This window comes from Mobula birostris, chromosome X, assembly GCF_030028105.1.
Source record: "Mobula birostris isolate sMobBir1 chromosome X, sMobBir1.hap1, whole genome shotgun sequence".
NCBI classification, from domain to species: Eukaryota; Metazoa; Chordata; class Chondrichthyes; order Myliobatiformes; family Myliobatidae; genus Mobula; species Mobula birostris.
Genome location: NC_092402.1, coordinates 27551416 through 27572272, shown reverse-complemented (window position 1 = coordinate 27572272; position 20857 = coordinate 27551416). Strand labels below are relative to the sequence as shown.

At 38.2% G+C, this 20857-nt stretch overlaps 1 long non-coding RNA gene across 2 annotated transcripts; it reads right to left on the bottom strand.

Annotated features, from left to right (window-relative positions):
- Positions 1-692: 692 nt before the first annotated feature.
- Positions 693-11872, bottom strand: LOC140191930 (uncharacterized). 2 transcript variants are annotated; one of them, XR_011883965.1, is made up of 5 exons: positions 11703-11872; positions 11348-11458; positions 9041-9224; positions 8801-8855; positions 693-1145 (listed from the first exon to the last, which is right to left on the bottom strand). It is a non-coding gene; the product is annotated as an uncharacterized lncRNA (long non-coding RNA). The 2 variants fall into 2 exon arrangements; XR_011883964.1 differs by lacking the exon at positions 11348-11458.
- Between the last annotated feature and the right edge of the window lie 8985 nt (positions 11873-20857).

Genomic DNA, 20857 nt, shown 5'->3' with positions numbered 1-20857 from the left:
TCCACACATGAGCACAAGAAACTGCAGAGCTCACAGCCCACACATCATGGGACATCACACATCAGCCTCCCATCCATGGACTCTGTCTATACTTCCTGTTGCCTCAGTATAATCAAAGACCCCATACACTTCGGACATTCTCTCTTCTCCCTTCTTCCAAAGAGCAGAAGATATGATATTCTAAAAGCATGTACCACTAGGCTCAAAGACCATTCAAGAGTCGAACGTACTACTGATATCAGACTCTTAAATGGGGAACACACATCAAAGTTGCTGGTGAACGCAGCAGGCCAGGCAGCTTCTCTAGGAAGAGGTACAGTCAACGTTTCAGGCCGAGACCCTTTTCTATGACAAGGTGGACTCTTGGCCTCACAGTGGACCTTATTATGATCTTGCATTACACTCGTTTGGTACTGTATCTTTTACACTTTATTCCGCATTGTTGTTGTTTTACCTTACTCTAGATCAATGCACTATGCAATTATCTGATCTGTATGAACAGTATACAAGTCAAGTTTTTCACTGTATCTCAGTACATGTGACAATAATAACCCAATACCAATATCAGCCCAGAGTGAGGCAAGTCTGTGAACAAAATAAATTTAAAACCTAAACATGCGCAAGTAAGTCTGTCTAATGAGGTATGTCATTAGGTACAATATTTAAGCCAAATCTGCTTCCAATTATATCTTCCCTGCACACATTCCAGTTTCACTTAAACTTTCGTGAGCATCCAGGAAGCCTGATAAAAGCCATTTGCCATTATATTGGTTTCGGAGGATTTTGCATGCCCCAGGATCTGTAATTGATTACAGATAAAGATAGCATATGCTTCCTACTTCTCCCTCATCTCAGATATATACCTGGCAATTGCTTTTATACTTCCTGCATGGTATCTGTTGTCCACAACCTCCTTCAAGGAGAGAGCACACTGAAGATCTTCTAGAATCATTAAGGTTAATCTGAAGAAGTTGTTGTTGTTCTCCTGATAATGATTAAGTTTGGGAGGAGGTTTGATGGGTGTCAATAAAGTCTCGACCTGAAATGCTGATTGTCCATTTCCTTCCAGAGATGCTGCCTGACCCTGCTGAATTCATCCAGTATTGTCTTTTGCTCCAGATTCCAGTATCTGCAGTCTGTGTCTCCTGTGTGTAAAATGATGAGTAGTTTAGATAAAGTAGATGGAGAGAAGCTGGGTTAAATGGGTAGAGGGGTCAAAGTTTTTTAAATATTGGACAAACAAAACAAAGGGGGTGTTAACAAAAACTATTTTTGCACCGACAATAATTACGATCTGGAATTCACTGACTGTTGAAGTTGTAGAAAATAAATCAATCAATGCTTTCAAAAGACAATTGGATAGGCACCTGAAAGAGGATAATTTACATGGTTGCAGGGGAAAAGTGGGCAAATAAGAATGATAGGGTTGTTCTAAATGCTGGCAGGGCTTTGATGGGTCAAGTGGCTTCCTTCTGTGCTGTAACAATTCCATACTTACTTTAATCATTGCTCTTTTAATGAACAACTTCCTGATAACTGAACCCTCATCTAAGCTGGGCATTGCTTATCAACCTTTTGAGAAATGATTTTCTCCCTTTCTTCCATGCTTAGTGCATTACCTAAAAACAACATGACTACTGAGTCTCTTTCTAATGCTTGGATCTTTTGCCATAGATTCCTTGTGTGTCTAAAATTAAATATTGTGAATTCAGAGCTTCACACAATTAAACATATTCTGGCATAAAGATTCTCAGTCTATTCCCAAGAAACATTTGTTTATTGAGTACAGAAGCTTAGAATCAGTTTCCAGATAGCAAGGAGTCCAAAGTAAGGAATGCAACTGATCAATTAGAAATATGGGAGGTTATAGTAGCAGAATGGTTATCAGCTGGAGTTCTGCAGCACTGATCCATAGATGTGGCTGTGAACTTCACCATGGCTGGTGTCGACAGAAACAATTTAGGCTGATATTCTCCTTGCTAACGAAGATGAACATCAGGTCTTCACTGCCAGTCAATCTTGCTGCAAAGTGGATATATACTTTCTGAGAACAGAATTAGATCCAAGCTAGTTTTCCATAATCTGACTGTTGTTCGCAATGAGTCCTTGTAAACTAGAAAGCGCTGTTTGAAAAGCTGATGGTAGCAACAGACTCCATGGGTGATAATCTTAGTGATATGGAATGTTACATTCCATGCAAAAGAGATATTGGATAAAAAAATGGGGTTTTGTCCAAAATTCATTATATCTGTCAACCAAATAAAGTTTCAGTACTGGTATTGAAACTAAATTATGTAAATCTGATAATAAATGAGTTATTAATAGAGAAAAATGGTATATAAACCAAACTGTTTCACAAAGGATGTGGAATCATAAAACCCCTACCGGTTCTGCCATAAATAGCTCACATCTGAAATATACAGTTGCCCTTAGGTGCCTCTGAGATCATTAGCGACTGGCAATGAAGGTCACTATTTCATGCTGTCCACAAGTCAAAATCTTATGATCAAAAAGACATTACTCTAAGAATTTCAGAAATAAGAACCAATATTGAATATACATCAAATAATTATAAAGAATTAATAATGATCATGACATGCTCCTCTCGCTCAGTCTTCTTCTGCAAAGTGCATGATCTGCTGAAGAGCAGCCTTTGCTTCATATAATATTCAAACCATACATACTTAATTTTTAAAATTCCTGAACATATAACTATTGCTAAGAATAATATAACAACTTCCATTATTTCCTTTTATTGTTTTCAGGAAATGTCTGCAGAGGTATTGCATTATGTTCTTCTCACTACTACCACTGATCAGGAGGTACAAGAGCCTTGGGCCCCACACTACCAAGTTCAGGAACAGTTATTACCCTACAGCCATCAGGCTCTGAACGTGTGTGGACAACTTCATTTACCACAACTCTAAATTGATTCAGTGGCTCACTTTCAAGGACTCTTTACAACTCATGTTCTCAGTATTATTTTTTATTTGTACAGTTCATCTTCTTTTGCACATTTCTCTGTTTACGTATAGGTTTTCATAAATTTCCTATAAACACCTGGACGAAAGTGAATCTCAATTTGGTATATGCTAACATATACGGTACATACTTTGATAATAAATTTACTTTGAATATTGAAAACTGAACTTTTTTATCTCCAATTATCTGCGGTGAAATAAATTAGTGATAACTGCTTGAAAAACATCGTGAAATTATCTGCTGCTTATGAATCATTCAATGGAATTCACCCACCATCTCAGTCTAGCAAGCTTGCACTAGATGAATAAATTATTGGTTGCAGTGAACCATGTTGAAACCTCAGAAGGGCTTGCCTTCCAGCAGAAGTTCATAACAGAAGCATTTCCTCAAACCATCTGTCAATTTTAGTGAAGGAAAGTACATTATAATGCATCACCACAAAGGTTTGTTTGCCACTCAGTGTACTAAAGTCTAATATTTAGCTTGTTATAGAGAAACTATCTGGACATCTGCACCAGTTCACATATTTTGAGCTCACAGTGCTGAATACTTCTGCAGGCTTCATGGTAATTCCAAAAGTTCTCTTAACAACTGGTTGATTCATGAGTTGTGAGGTGCTGTTAAACAAGACAACTGTGGAATATTGTTTTCAGAAAATGGTGAACTTCACCTACAATCAGTTATGATTAATTAACTCTTCTCTGATGCTTAAACAGCACCAAAAGCAAAGGCTCTTTACTTCATCCCTCCCCCTCCAGGTTTCACCTATTACCCTGTGTTTCTCTCTCCCCTCCCCCCACGTCTTAAATCTACCCCTCAACTTTTTTTTTCTCCTGTCCTGCTGAAGGGCTTCAGCCGGAAACATTGACTGTACTTTTTTCCATGGATCCTGCCTGGCTGCTGAGTTCCTCCAGTATTTTGTGTGTGTTGACCAAAAGCAAAGTGGCAGCTGAAGAACCTTGGTCTTCCTCTCCACCCCCTCCCCCACCCCTCATGTCTCTCCGGTGTTCTCCAACTCTGCAACTTTGCTCTGAACTGTTAACTCTGGTTCTTTCTCTTTGGGTGCTGCCTAACCTCACACATACCTCCAGCATTTTCTGTTTTTATTACTCCATTTGTCTTGGCATCTTGGCTCAAATACATTGATAAAATTTAAGGATTCAGCTCTTAGTCTGGAAACTGCAGCAAGCAATCAGAAGAAGACATCAATCTGATAATGTGTGGATTTTAGGCTGAGATCAAGCAGGAAGTTTTGTATCTAGAAATGGATGAAGGAAAGAGCTTCCCATTTATCTGTTTTTAACTTCTGGGAAAATGATACCATAACACCATATTCATAGGAACAGAATTCTGTCATTCAGCCCATCGAGTCTGGCCTATCCTGTATCCCACTCAACCCCATACGTCTGCCTTCTAGCCATATCCTTTGATGCCCTGACTGATCAGAAAACTATCAACTTCTGCCTTAAATATACCAGCGAACTTGGCCTCCACTGCAGTCTGTGGCAGAGTATTCCACAGATTCACTATTCTCTGGCTAAAAAAATTCCCCCTTACCTCTGTTCTAAATGTTCACCCCTCAATTTTGAGGCTGTGCCCTCTAGTTCCAGATACCCTCATCATAGAAAACATCCTCTCTGTATCCACCTTATCTAGTCCTTTCAACTTTCAGTGGGTTTCCATAAGATTCCACCCCACCCATGCATTCTTCTAAGTTCCAGTGAGTACAGGCCCAAAGCTGCCAAACACTCCTCCTGTGTTAACCCCTTCATTCCCGGAATCATCCTTGTGAACCTCCCCTGGACTCTCTCCAATGACAACACATCCTTTCTGAGATATGGGGCCCAAAACTGTTGACTGTACTCCAAGTGTGGCCTGACTAGTGTCTTATAAAGATTCAGCATTATCTCCTTGCTTTTCTATTCTATTCCTCTTGAAATAAATGCTAAATACCTCATTCTTCATTTGGCAAAATTAGCATTAAGAGGTAAAATAGCATAGTTAAAATTATAGCCTTTGTATTATCAGCCAAAGAAGCAATGTTCGGTTATACCTTAAAAGCATCTTAATAAGGAGAGTAACCATTTTGGGCAAGGCATCTGGAGAATGAAGACATATTTGTATCATTCTGTTGCAGGAAGGTGAAATAGCTGTGATTCCCACTGACTTGCACAGTTAACAAAAAGATCACAAACAACAGCTTTTAAACATTTGAACATGCTCACTTGTTTATGGTCATTGCTGGAGAAACATTTTGCTGAGAAGTTGTATAAGGAACCTCATGTGTATTTGTTTGTTGAACTTTAATATGGTTTCTGTTTGAATTATAGTGGTGTTGCTAGGTGAGACAGTCAAGGATTGTACTGGAGTGCAAACATATCATTTGATGGCTTAGACTAACAAATTTAAGTACCCTCCATCCAACTGCAGCCTGGCTGATTTGCTAGAGGAAATGTCACTCATTTCAGAGAGATATTTTGCATTTATTATACACTACTTCAGCAGAATGAGTGCTCATATAAGGGGCTGCAAATGTGAGATTAAGGATAATTTCCTTTACACTACATTTCAAAGTGCCTTATCAAAAAATGCTCTCAGCCCATCTGCAGCCTTATCTAGCCAACCAGATCACTTACGTTCTCTCCAAATGTTCTTCAAACAATTTGCTTGTGTCAGTTTAAAAATAATGCAAACTAACTGGACAATTGATATTTGGTGTTCTGTATTACGCTTGAGAAATATTTATTGAAAGTTTGTTCACTTCACTGGATTCAGATGTAAATAGACACATCACATTCACTCAGCAATGTCAAATTCAAAAATACACACAAGAATTTAAAGATCATTCATACAACATTCACTCTATGTTAAATATTCATAATATAAAAAAATATCAGTTAGGTCTGTGTGTCTCAATTGCACAGAATATTGAGAGAAACTGAAGCCAATAATTAGCTCACTGGCCAAAAACAAAAGTGAGAAAGGCATGGTTGAGAAGGCCATCTATGTTTGAATAAGGACCAAAATAGGTCAATTAGATATTAAGAGTCATTGATGACAAATTCAAGCAATATTCTGCTGCTGCTAAGTTTCATTACAAGGAATTCTGGCAACAATGAGCTGAATGGGTGAAAGTATTTGAGTCTCAAAAACAAAAATGAAAAACCTGAAATGTAAAGTTTCCTTTTCCAAAATGTGGATGTAGCAAGTCTAGACAGACATATTACGCAACAACAACATTGTCAAGGAGAGTGGACTTACTGAAAATTTTATATTAAAAGAAATTGTATTTTATTAAGTTATGCAGTGTTTGTAGAAGGCACAGTTCAGGTGTTTTGTTGTCATTTGCATGACCACTAATTATTAAATGATTACCCATTGCCATAAGACTATAAGAACATAAGATGTAGGAGCAGAATTAGGCCATTTAGCCTATCTAGTCTGTTCCACCATTTCATCATGGCTGATCCAATTTTCCTCTTAGCCCCAGTCTCCAGCCTTCTCCCTGTATCCCTTCGTGACCTGACCAATCAAGAATCTATCCACCTCTGCCTTAAATATATATATGTGGCAAAGAATTCCATAGATTCACTACTCTCTGCTAAACAAATTCCTCCTCATCTCCATTCTATTCTGAGGCTGTGTCCTCTGGTCTTAGACTCTCCCACCATTGGAAACATCCTCTCCATATCCACTCTATCAAGGCCTTTCACCAGCTGATAGGTTTCAATGAGGTCACCCCTCAATCTTCTGAATTCTAGGGAATACAGGTCCAGAGCCATCAAACACTCTTCATATCTCAAGCCATTCAATCCTGGAATCAATTTTGTGAACCTCCTTTGAACCCTCTCCAGTTTCAGCGCATCCCTTTTCAGATAAGGGGCCCAAAACTGCTCATAATAGTCCAAGTGAGGCCTCACCAGTACCTTATAATATCTCAACATTACATCCTTGCTTTTATATTCTAGTCCTCTTGAAATGTATGCTCACATTGTGTCTGCCTTCCTCACCACAGACTCAACCTGAAAATTAATATTTATGGAATTCTGTACAAGGGCTCCCAAGTTTCCTAGTGCCTCAGTTTTTTGTATTTTCTCTCCATTTAGAAAATAGTCAACCCTTTCATTTCTTCTACCAAATTGCATGACCATGTACTTCCTGACACTGTACTCCATCTGCCACTTCTTTGTCCATTCTCCTAATCTGCCTAACTCCTTCTGTATCCTCTCTCCTTCCTCAAAACTACCTGCCCCTCCACTGATCTCCATATTGTCTGCAAACTTTGCAACAAAGCCATCAATTCCATCATCCAAATCACTGACAAATAACGTAAAAAGGATCGGTCCCAACACAGACCCCTGTGGAACATCACTAGTCACTGGCAGCCAACTAGAAAATTCTGCCTTTATTCCCAGTCTTTGTCTCCTACCAATCAGCCACTGCTTTATCCATGCTAGAATCTTTCCTGTCATACCATGGGCTCATAGCTTGTTAAGCAGCCTTGTGTGCGGCACCTTGTCGAACGTCTTCTGAAAATCCAAGTAAACAACATCAACTGATTCTCCTTAGTATATCCTGTTCCCTGAGACATCATCCTTAATAATCGATTCCAACATCTTCCCAACCACTGAGTTGTTTCTTCTGCCTCTTTCCCTTCTTGAAGAACAGAGTGACATTTGCAATTTTCCAGTCTTCGGAACCATTCCAGGATCTAGTGATTCTGGAAAGATCATTACTAATGCCTCCATGATCTCTTCAGCCACCTCTTTCAGAACCCTGGGGTGTACACTATTTGTTCTAGGTGACTTATCTACCTTCAGGCCTTTCAGTTTCTCAAGAACCTTCTCTTGAGTTATGGTAACTTCACACACTTCATGTCCCCCGACACCTGGAACTTTCATCATACTGCAAGTGTCTTCCACAGTAAAGGTTGATGCAAAATACTTATTCAGTTCATCTGCCATTTCCTTGTCCCCCATTACTACCTCTCCATCATAATTTTCCAGTGGTCCGATATCTACTCTCACCTCTCTTTTACTCTTTATATATCTGAACGAACTTTTGCTATCCTCTTTAATATTATTGGCTAGCTTAATTTTGTATTCCATCTTTACCTTCTTTATGACTTTTTTAAGTTGTCTTCTTTTGATTTTTAAAACCTTCCCAATCCTCTAACTTCCCACCAGTTTCTGCTCCATTACAGTATATGCCTTCTCTTTTGCTTTTATGTTGGCTTTGACATCTCTTGTTAGCCATGGTTGAGTGATCTTTCCTTTAGAATACTTCTTCCTCTTTGAGATGTATATATCCTGTGCCTTCCGAATTGCTTCCAGAAATTCCAGCCATTGCTGCTCTGCCGTCATCCCTGCCAGTGTTCTTTTCCAATCAATTCTGGCCAACTCCTCTCTCATGTCTCTGTAATTCTCTTTACTCCACTGTAACACTGTAACACTCTGACTTTAGCTTCTCCTTCTCAATTTTCAGGGTGAATTCAATTATATTATGATCACTTGCCACGAAGGGTTATTTTACTGTAATGTCTCTATAGCATATAGCATTTGTGATAGTACATTTAATTTATGTGTTAGAGCTGATAAAGGCAGACCTTAAATCTACAATTAATCTTGATGCACTGGAATCATTGCTGTATGTACCAGAAGGTGGATTGTTAAAATTCTGCCTTTTCCCCAGTGTACAGTATCTGTCCTTGTTCACACCAAAATGCAGTTTCTAAATACAGGTTGGATATTCTTTCATTTCAACCATATGTTATTCTATGTGAGGTGTACGGGCTGGTGAACCGAGGCTAACAACTCACTTTATTCTGAGTCTTTTGTGGCTTGGTGGGATTTCACCATGAGTTCTTATACTTTCTGAAAGACAAACAATAATATGGCAATAGTTGGATGTGTACAGGCTGATAACATTTAATCAGATCTTCACCTACAATACAAAAACCAAACTAGATAAAATCTCTGAAACATTTTCAAACCAAAAATATAATAACAATTTGTGAAAAAGGCATCAATGACAACAAGCAGTGAAGTATAGTACTTACCCAGTGGCATGTATAGAGAGCACGTTACTGAGTTTCATTATCAAACACCAAAAACATTTGAGCAGATGACCAAAAGTAACGAACAAAATTATTGTTCAATTCCTCATATTGTCTTGACTTCCATAACATCTGAATGTGCATTAGCTTTTGAATAGTGAATTCCAAATATTCTGTTTTTGTCAGCCTACAAATTGAAAGGGAGGTGATTTAGCTTATTATTCTCTGCTATAAACACTTAATTGCATCATAGCAACTCATATTTATATAATGCTTTTAGTGTCCCATGATGCTTTCTGGGGAGTATATTCAAGTGAATTTTGACACCAAGCTGCATGAGGAAATTTTGGGTCATGTTAAATCCATTTCAATAACCAAACCCCCTGTCTGCCAGTACTGATGTATTCTAGTATAGAGGGCTGGTTACACTAATGTTTTGTCTTTGAGTGGTGTAATATGAAGTAAGGCAGGCTTCTTACTGCAAGCAGCCCACAGGCATCAGATCTTAAGGTCCTGACCTCAAAACATCCCAAAGGCCTTTGATAGCTTTCTGCCCTCACTGAAATTTGGAATTGTTGTGTAACGTCTCTTATGTAAAAAAAAAAGTATATAAGAAACATTTAATTATATGCCTCATAAAATGGCGGCAAATTATTATAAATATTAAAATAAAATTATTTAAGCAAGTAACTTACATTACTAAAGTCTTTTAACCAGGCCATTGATGCCTTTCAAATGAATGTGGCTGTGGTTCACTGTTAGCCAATTTTCTAAAGAAATTCCTCCTCATCTCTACTCTAAAGGGACATGCTTCTATTCTGAGATTGTGCTCTCTGATCCTAGACTCTCCCACGATTGAAAACATCCTCTCCAAATCTACTCTATCTAGGCCTTCAATATCGAATAGGTTTCAATGAGAGCTCCTTTCACTCTTCTGAATTCCAATGAGTACAGGCACAGAACCATCATATTCTCCTCATTTGTTAATCTTTTCAGTCCGGAGAAAATTCTCATGAACTTCCTCTGGACTCTCTCCAGTGCCAGCACATCCTTTCCTCGATAAGGGACCCAAACCTGTTCACAACACTCCAAGCGTGGTCTGACCAATGCCTTATGAAGCTTCAGCATTACATCCTTGCTTTTATATTCTAGTCCTCTTGAAGTGCAAGTTAACATTGCATTTGCCTTCCTTACTACCAACTCAACCTGCAAGTTAACCTTAAAGGAATCCTGCACTAGGACTCCCATGTCCCTTTGCACCCCTCATTTCAGAATTTGCTCCCCATTTAGAAAATAGTCTATGCTTTTATTTTGTCACCAAAACGGATGGCCTGATACTCCCCTACGCTGTATTCCATCTGTCACTTCTTTGCCTATTCTGCTAATCTGTCCAAGACCCTCTACAGACTTCTGCTTCCTTAACACTGCCTGCCCTTTCACCTATCTATGTATCATTTGCAAACTTGGCAACAAAGCCATCAATTCTGTCATGCAAATCATTGACGTATAACATAAAAAGAAGTGGTCCCAACACTAACCCCTGTGGAACACCGCTATTCACCGGCAGACATTCAGAAAAGACCCCCTTTATTCCCTCTCTTTGTTTCCAGCCAGTCAGCAAATCTTCTGTCCATGATAGTTTATTTCCTCTAATACCATGGGCTCTTATCTTGTTTTGCAGCCTCAAGTACGGCACCTTGCCTGAAGATCCAAGTAAACAACATCCATTGACTCTCCCTTTTCTATCCGGCCTGTAATTTCCTCAAATGCTTCCAACAGATTTGTCAGTCAAGATTTCCCCTTAAAGAATTTATGCTGACTTTGGCTTGTTTTATCATGTGCCTCCAAATATCCTAAACCACATCTTTAAAAATCGACACTAAAATCTTGCCAACCACTGAAGTCAGGCTAACTGGCCTATAATTTGCTGTCTTTTGCCGCTCTCCTTCAGGAATCGAGTGACATTTGGAATTTTTTAGTCCTCCAGAACCATTCCAGAATCTAGTACTTTTTGAATGATTACTACTAATACCTCTTCAGCCACCTCTTTCAAAACCTTGGGGTGTAGTCCAAGACGAGATGCAGCCGCAAGTCATATATTACACAGAGATTTCATTGAGCTTGTTTACCCAGAAATACAAAACATGCTGGAGATTAAATGCTGGTCTGAGTCCTAATATTGTCCCTAAACTTTTTATTTCCAGATACATCAAGGTAACAGGCCCTTCCGGCCTAATGAACCTGCACCATCCAATTACGCCCATGTGACCAATGAACCTATTAACCTTTGGAACATGGGTGGAAACCCACCTCAGTCATGGGGATAACGTACGAACTCCTTCAGGCAGAGGGAATTTGACTTATGAGTCAAATTCACAGGAACAGCTTAGCCGTAGGTTTAAAGTTTTAATTTTTTTCTCACTAAAACAAAGGAAATAATAAATAAAATCTTGTAATATCAAAACTGTATAGTAGAAATAAAGATTTAAATATATACATATTTTAAATTGTATTCTGTTTGGCTACACATTATGAGGTGACCCCAGTGGTGTGACTACCCAGCCATTATTTTATTGATTTCGAGATACTGTACAGTAACAGGCCCTTTCAGCCCAACGGCCTTGTACTGCCCATTTACACCCATGGAACCAATCTGTCTACTAACCTGTCCATCTTTAGAGTGTGGGAGGAAACTGGAGCACCTGGACGAAGCTCATGCAGTTATGGGGAGAACATACCGAACTCCTGCAGGCAGTGGTGATTGCTGGCGCTGTATTAGCATTACGTTAGCTGCTATGCTCCTGTGCCGCTTGTACTGTTCTCTCACTGCTCTCTGGTCTCAAGAGCAGGAAACTGAAATAACATTCAACAGAGATCATGCTTTTTCAAGAGGTGTCATGAAGGTTTTTTTTCAAAGCCTGCAAAACCTAAATTATTATAATGTATTCAGAGGAGAGCAAGTGCAAATAAATGTCTAGAGATTTTTGTTTAGTTACTCTTTCCCACTTTGAATTACAACATAGCACAATGACCACTCTGACTGAAAATTCAGACTTCGAAGGCTAGGAACAATTAAAGTGGAGTTTTGTAATCTAGATTTATAGAGAAATTTAAAATTCAAATAAAGCTGAAATACATTTTTGTTATATGATTGTTTGAGTTTAAAATACTGTATAAGGAATCCTGAGATAAACTGTAGGCTCATAATTGGAGGCTTCAAATATGAATTATCCAATTACCTCAAGGGATTGAGTCTGTAATTGCTGTAGTGCTGCCTCCTAAAAGATAAATAAAGTAGCATCATTGAAAATGAAATATCTTTTGGTAAACTGGCATTAAGACTTTTTACTGCTTCTTTCCAAATTATTGCTTATTCTGCTCAATTATCTAACAAAACAAGTGCACAATTATATTCCCTATGTACTGTATGATTTAAATAAGAAAGGTACAAGTGCAGGAGAGCAAGTGGGAAGGCCCTGCCTGTGAACTGAGACCGTATGAACACAGTTATTAGCCATCGATATTTCTTGCAGCCTCAGATCACCTGAGCAGGGGATTGGCCATGTGGGCAATGAGCCATAGAGGAGAGGATTAAAGAGCCTTCACTTAAGGTGGACTACATGTAGTGGTATTTGTCATATTGATGGTGCAGTATTCTGCCTGCATGGAGTTAGTTGGATGTAAATGACAGGTTACGGTGTGAGCTGCTTGCTCCAGGGAGGAGTCAGTTTCAACCGTAAGAACTATGTGCCTCAGGGAGGAGTCAGTTGTGGCTGTTAGATAGTGATTATCCGATTGGGTGTGATCTAGCATGCAACATGACTGATCTCAAAGTCTTTATTGGTGATCCTCGCCTTACAAACAAACCAATTCAACCTGGAGATGAGTATTCATTGCCCAATCACTCATATAATAATTTATTATAAATTTTTACAGGCATATTTACACTTCTTCAAAATAGAAAAGTTTCTTTGCTGTAGTTCATTCTTGTCTTAAAATTTTACAATTATCCCCCACCCTCAATCTTGAACTAAAACCACCTCCTTTCCATTACTTACAAACGTTTGTAATTCATACCCTCAACAAAAGCTGTGGTTTTGTCCACCATAGGTTCTGCTCTCTGGAAATATCTCACTGCAAATTGCAAGTTTAAAAAAAAAAATCTCTAAATCCTTTATTCATCAAGCATTGCTTCATTTGTCTCATCTTTTCCTGGTGCTTGGAGTTTGTTTTGTTCATTATATTGTAATACAGTTTCTAGCAGCTTTAGGCAAATGAGGGGTGAATTTGTTATTTAGAAGTTGTATTTTTGTTTCACTAAAATATTCTAACTGTACTATTTAGTTGAAAGCATTGCCACAGGTGGACAGCATTTAGCACACTGGCTCTCATCATTCGGGGCACTGAGTACAAGAGTTGGGACACTTTATTGTAGTTATACAAGTCATTGCTGAGGCTCTATTGTAGGAAAGGTATGGTTAAACTGGAAAGAGTGTAGAAAATATTTATGAAGGTGTTGCCAGATGTAGAGGGCCCAAGTTATAGGCAGATGATGACCAGGCTATCAGGCTATGCCACTATTCATTGTCACACAGGAGAATGAGAGGCATATAAATGTTATATAAATGTTTAAAATAATGAGAGACATAGATAAGGTAAATTATAAAAGTCTTTTTGCTAGGGTAGGGGAGACCAAAACTAGGGAGACTAGTTTTAGGGTGAGAGGCAAAAAAATTAAAAGGGAGGTCAACTATTTCACACAGAGAGTGTAGAGTATATAGAATGAGCTGCCAGAAGAAGTGCTTGAGACAGGTACAATTAAGAAACGTTTTGATAGGTATATGGAATGGGAGGGGCTTAGAGGGACTGGCCAAGCACAGGACATTGGGACTAACTGGGTGGCACCATAATCAGGAGGGGTTCGTCAGGCTGAAGGGCCTGTGGCTGTTCCCCTTGAGGAATGATACAATAATGGGAGGAAGAGTGCCAGAGGGGGTGAGGAGGAGGGATGACAGAAAACCTGCACTGCCTTTTGGAGACAAGGCCTGATGGTGACAGCTTCCTCTATAAGTCAGCAGGTTAAATGAAAATGTCTGAAAGGATATGAGTGCCCTTATGAATGCTAGCACTTTGACAGCCAAAAGCCCTTTTCATGTATGAGTTCAGATGAGGTGGAATTTATCATAAATGGAAGATTCCTCATTTTACCAGCTTTTCCTGACTTCTGCATGGCAGGGCGAGCAGCAAATTGGCATATATGACACATAAGTCTTGTTATACTTTGGAATAGTGAGAGCAAGATCTGTGAGAGAGTGGGAATCATTAAAAACAGCAAATCTCATTGCATCTGAGTTTCACTTGAGCAAGTAAAAAGAAGCAAGTTTTAAGTTGAGTGGCTAGTGTCAGAACAGCCATAGTGTGAGTGGGCCAGTGGAGGAGTCTAAGATCCTAAGAGTCTAAGGATTTGTCTTGAGAAACTTCAGCAATGAGGACAGCTAAGTAGTAGGTAAGAACAGGTAAAGATATTCTTATATACTATTAATTTTATATAACTAAAAAGATACCAGATTAAATGAAATAGGGATGCAGGATCAGGTGATGTGATCTGTCTGCATGATGTGGGAGCTGATGGGCCCCATTGTGGTTCCTGGTGACCACATCTGCAACAAGTATTAGCTGCTTGAGGAGTTCAGGCTCTAGTCCACACAACACATCCTCTGGTCTGTTCCAAGAAAGTGAGAGTATTTGGGGGGGAGTAGGTAATGAAATGAGTTTAAATAAAAATACATTGCCAGATTTTAAAGGTGTGTGTCCTGTCAACAATTTTCTTGTGTGCATTCATGGGTACCGTTGCTTTCTACTGGAGGACTTATTCATGGGCATATTTGTACTCCAATGTGATTTTCTACAAAGCAGCTTACTTTGTTTTACTTTATTGTCGCCAAACAATTGATACTAGAGCGTACAATCATCATAGTGATATTTGATTCTGTGCTTCCCGCTCCCTGGATTACAAGTCGATAGTAAATATTAAAAATTTAAGTTATAAATCATAAATAGAAAATAGAAAAGGGAAAGTAAGGTAGTGCAAAAAAAAAACGGAGGCAGGTCTGGATATTTGGAGGGTACGGCCCAGATCCGGGTCAGGATTGCTTATTGCAGAAAGTCGTTATTTTTACCAATAATGCTAGGAAATGCTAGGAAACTCATCCATATTCAGTTTTCAACAATAGATTCCTGCTCCTTTGATAATATTTCTCTCAGCTGAAGTTGACAACACATTTGAAAAGTCTTCTTGCTAAAATGTCTTGGAAGGCTATTAGTCTATGTATTAGTTGTGTGAAGTCTAAAATGAAGATTGCTGTCTTCACTTTGAAAGAAACATTCTCCAATAGTAAGCATTCCTGTCTTAATGATTGTTGAGGTAATCTTGTATCCTGAATGTTTAATTTTAATTGGAATGAGAAGTTCATATACAAACGTAACTGGAGCATAAGAACTAAACAGTATGCAAACTTAAATTTTCCAAGCTGTTTCCCAGAAGCGCTCAGAACTTACACAAAGTACCTTGTGATTTTACGTTGAAGTGGAATGATGTTTCTCAATTTATAGTTTTGGCATTTAAACTATGACCTGAGCTACCAAACCACTCGACTTCTAAGTTCTATAATGCACTGCACTATTGCCCAGCCTCTCTGTAATTGTTTTGTTCCAAGGCTTCTTCACAAAATTCTACCTACAAGTTCCATTTAACTAATGCAAGAAAAATGTTTTTGGATTTCAGACTATTGTAATTCAGGTGTATGTCCCACCGCAGTGTGCATAAATATATATTTCCTGTACACAAGTGTAAAGGCAAACAAAATAATTCATACTCTGGATCCAATGCACCTAAAAGATAAAGAACATAATAATAATAATAATAAAAACAATAAATATAAATACAAAAGATAGCTTATATCCTGTATATAGATTGTATGTCTATAAGGTGATGTTAGGCATAAGGAGTGTCTGTACATAAAGTGACTGACAGGAAATGATAAAGTAGTTGTAGTGGTGGAGGGGTGGGTTAGTGGGTTGAGGTGTTGATTGGCCTTACTGCTTGTAGAAAATAACTGTTTTTGAGTCTGGTGGTCCTGGCATAGATGCTATGCAGCCTCCCCGCTGATGGGAGTGGGGCAAACAGTTCATGAGCAGGGTAGGTGGGATCACAAATGATATTTCTGGCCCTTTTCCAGCACCTGTCTGTATATACTATATGTCCCTGATGGAGGGTAGGCTAATGCTGGCGATGCGTTGGGCAATTTTGACTACCCATTGTAGAACCTTCCTGCTTGACACTGTGCAGCTTCTGTACCAATCAGCTACATAGCTTGTTAGGGTACTCTCTACTGCATCTCTAGAATGACCTGAGTATAGATGTGCATAGTCCAGCTCACTTCAGCCTCCTAAGAAAGTAGTGGCATTTGTGATCTTTTGTAATTGTGCAGGTTGTGTGAGATGTGCGCTCCCAGGAGTTTGAAACTGTTGTGTCGATGATGTAAAGTGGGGTGTGAGTGGTGTGAGATCTCTTGAAGTCAATAACCACCTCATTCGTCTTGTTGACATTAAGGAAGAGGTTATTTTCCTGCCACCAGGACTTAAGCTCTTCCACCTCCACTTTGTAGGCCATCTCATCTTTGTTGGTGATGAGCCCCACCACTGTCGTGTCATTGGTGAACTTGACAATGTAACTACTAGGATTTTTGGCCATGCAATCATGCATTTTATGTTTTGGTCTCATGGATAGAGGTCCAAGATGTAAAAACTTGATCATGAAATACTCATAATAATTCTGGAATCCTGTATGATTGATGTATTTTTGTTTACAGTTCATCATCGTAACATTCTTGCTATAATTGGGGCTGTTTCAGAGTTACTCAGAAATTCAGTTATGGAAATTAAAGAATGAATCATCAGCAATGAGCTAATTCTAAGGTGACAAAGTTAAGGTGAAGATTTCAGCCATATACACACAAGCAGAAAGATGGGGTTGAATTATAATATGAATGAAAGGCGCATTGGTTGATGGGCTGTTTACACACTCCTGTTCCTTTGGAGCACAAGTGGAAATAGATAATCTTTCTTGTGAAGTGTCCAAACCTCAGCCTAGGGTTAATTAAGTCTATGAAGAATCTGATTCAATTTGGCACAGTTGTCATGGGACAAGAGTGGATTCTGTAGCTGGGCTGATAACAAACTCTACCCTTTGTGTACATGTATAACAAAAAATCAGTATCTGGTGATCTATATTTTAAAAACATACTTTCTGTCACTGCCCTAAGAAGTACTTTCAATTCTCAATCTGCAGTTGCATACATCTTCTTAGCAAAAAACCTTGTGTACTACTAAATTATAAGTGTTTATTTTTTACATTCTAACCATCTTTTAAAAATATTTTTATTGATTTCTGAACATTTTTTTAATGTTACCTATATTACCCTAATATTCACAGTCATCCAATGACTTAGATAGCTGACTGAGATAGGAATATGGTTTAGCCAACTGTTTTGTTCTGACCTCACTCTGTGTCAGCATTTACAAAGTAAGACTGCACTTTTGCACGGGGACTTGCATTGACACACAAACTGGCTTTTGCAGGAAAATGGTAAGTTCACACTTATCATGTAGGTCTAATAGTGAGTGGCAACTCACTATTAGGAAATTCAAGGCCAATACAAATTACTAATGTCAATTATTAATCAAAAACCTATTACCCTCCACTTTAAATATACCCAAATGACTTGGCCTCCGGCTGTTTGTGGTAATAAATTCCATATGCACCACCCTTTGGCTGAAGAAATTCCTCCTCATTCTGAAGGGACGTCCCTCTATTCTGAGTTGGTGCCCTCTGGTCCTAGACTCTCTCACTATTTGAAATATTCTCTCGAGAGGACCGCCCCTGTCTGCCAATGGAGTAGCAGTATTTTTCTGCTGCTCTTAGTTTTCTTTCTTTCCCCCTAGTTTAAGCTTTGAATTTAAAATTTTTACTTGTTGATTCTTGAGGGCGATCAATATATCTATGTCTATGAGAAGTGGGAAGAATTTACCTGAACCTAGTGATAAAGGTAATGGGAAAGGAAAGGTGCAAAAAGAAAGATCTGATGAAATGCCATCGTGGGCTGAAGATATCGTTCGGACACTGAATTCAATTAAGGATCAGAATGGATCAATTAAAGACCAACTGGAAAAGAACAGTAATGAAATGAAGTCATTTCTGGGAAAACTTAAAGACCTGGAAACTCAAGTTATTTCACACGAAGAGGAATTGAAGATAACTAAGCAAAAGTTGTCTGAATCTACAACTTGTTTGGAAAGATATCAAAATAAGATTATAGACCTGGAAACTAGGTCTCGACGAAGGAATATAAGAATTGTTGGGCTGCAGGAAGGAGCTGAAGATGGAGATCTAACGACTTACTTTGGTAGCTTTTCCACACTTTATTTCTTACCATTCTATCAAAGCCGCCTGCTATAGAAAGGGCACACAGGACGTTTATCTCGAAATCGAAGGACTCTAGTAAACCAAGATCTGTCCTGGTTTGCTTTCATCACTTTAAAATTAAAGATCAAATAATGCGACAGGCAAGAAAACAGAGAGTTTTCAGATTTATGGAATCTGAGCTCCACTTCTACGAAGATTATCGAAGAAGGATAATGGAACAAAGATCAAAATTTGCCCTGGTAATGAAACAAGCATATGATAAGAATCTTTTCCCGTCTTTGAGGTATCTGACAAGAATTAAAATTTTCCCTGCTAATTCTCCTCCTTGTACTATTTTTGATCCAAAAGCTGCACTGGATTTTGTTCAGGCTTTGCCTGCCGCTGTCACCGACGCGGCTGTTGAATGATCCATCTGAAAGGCTGTTTGGCTATTTCTATATTATTCGCATTTTGGAAAGAAGATTTATGAAGGTCACTTGTATATTTCATCGAGAGACTAATTAAAGAACACGGAGAGTTGTTCTTTATTGCATATTATTGGTTTTCCTTTGGAAAGTTTTATGGTTTAAGTATCTCTGCTCAAATGATCTCTGGACATTTTATGACTGAGGGAAGAAGATAAGGTGATTTGTTCCTTTAATTTAATACTTGGTAGCTATTCGGTAGTTTTTCCTACTAATAGGGCTTTTTATATATTTTTTTCTGTTTTATTATAACATTTTATAACTGAATCTAAAGCTTTTTTAGGGAATTAATATTAAACTTAAACATGGCACTGGTTTTTCTCTCTAAGAGATAACATTATTTTGGTTCTTTCTTGTTAATCAGTCGATGGAATGTAAATACATTTTTTTGCTGAGCCTTTATTGTCTTTCTCACAAGGTCACTCTACTTTTTTACTAACTGGGGGGAGGGAAAGAAAACACAGAGAGAACAGTCAGCAGCTTTGAATTCTATCGTAGATCGCTTGCCTTTTTCGGGTTTCCGGGTGTGGGTGGGTGGGTTTAGAGTTAGTTTTTTCCCATTGGGTGGTTCCGGAGCATGCGTGTTTTTTATTTGGTTGTATTCTTCATCGCTGCCATCTTTGATCATCCTGCAGTGGTTTGTGCTTTGTGCATGTATAAAGTAGAATGAAATTATAGTATGCTGTTCAAACAGATTAATATAATAAGTTGGAATGTACGTGGTTGGAATCATCCTATTAAATGAAAGAAGACTTTTAAAATTATTAACCGATTCCAACCTGATATAATTTTTGCTCAAGAGACACATATCAGGGCGGGAGATCGAAATAGATGTTTTAGATGGTGGAATGGTTTGCAACTCCACTCTACTTCTCAGAGTAAAACAAAAGGCGTGTCTATTTTCATTAAACCTAATATATTTATTCAAGAGGATATTGAATCAGATTCTAATGGTAGATTTTTAATTGTTAAAGGAACAATCTGTAACGGAAAAGTTGTTTTGGTTAATTTGTATGGTCCTAACTTAGATGATCCTTCTTTTTTTAAAAAGGTATTTGCTTTACTGCCTGACTTAAATGAATATATGCTCATAATGGGTGGAGATTTTAATTGTTGTTTAAATCCTATGATTGATAAGAGCTCAACCAATCAGCAACTTCCAAATCGATCCGCGTCATTTATTAATTCCTTTTTGACTGATTTTGGGTTGATTGATTTGTGGAGGTATCTTTATCCCGATAATAGAGAATATTCTTTCTTCTCACACGTTTATAAAAAATATTCGATGATCGATTATATTATAATCAATCCCCGCTTCTTGCCTAGTGTTAAAACCTGCGAATATGACGCTATTGCTATATCTGATCATGCGCCTCTGAGTTTGTCTTTTGAATTTGATGATGTCACTCTTGCCCGCCCACCTTGGCGCATGTCTCAGACATTATTGCAAAACTCTGACTTTGTCACTTTCATTGAAACCCAGATAAAAGATTTTTTTCTTTTTAATGATATAGGGGGTATGTCTAAATTAGTTATATGGGATACATTTAAAGTATTTTTACGTGGTCAGATTATTTCTTATTCAGCTAAACTTAAAAAACAAACTAAAGCAGAATTAGATAGAATTTCAAAACAAATTAAAGATTTAGATAATATTTATGCAATTTCCCCCAATACTGATTTATTTAAACAAAGGGTGGAACTTCAATCACAATATAACCTGTTATTAACTCATCCCATTGAAGGTTATTTGCTTAAGTTAAAGAGCCAATTTTATATGTCTGGAGATAAAAATAATAAACTGCTTGCATCTCAATTAAAAATGGCTGCAGCCAAAAGGCAAATCATGAAAATTTGTAGGAAAGCTGGTAC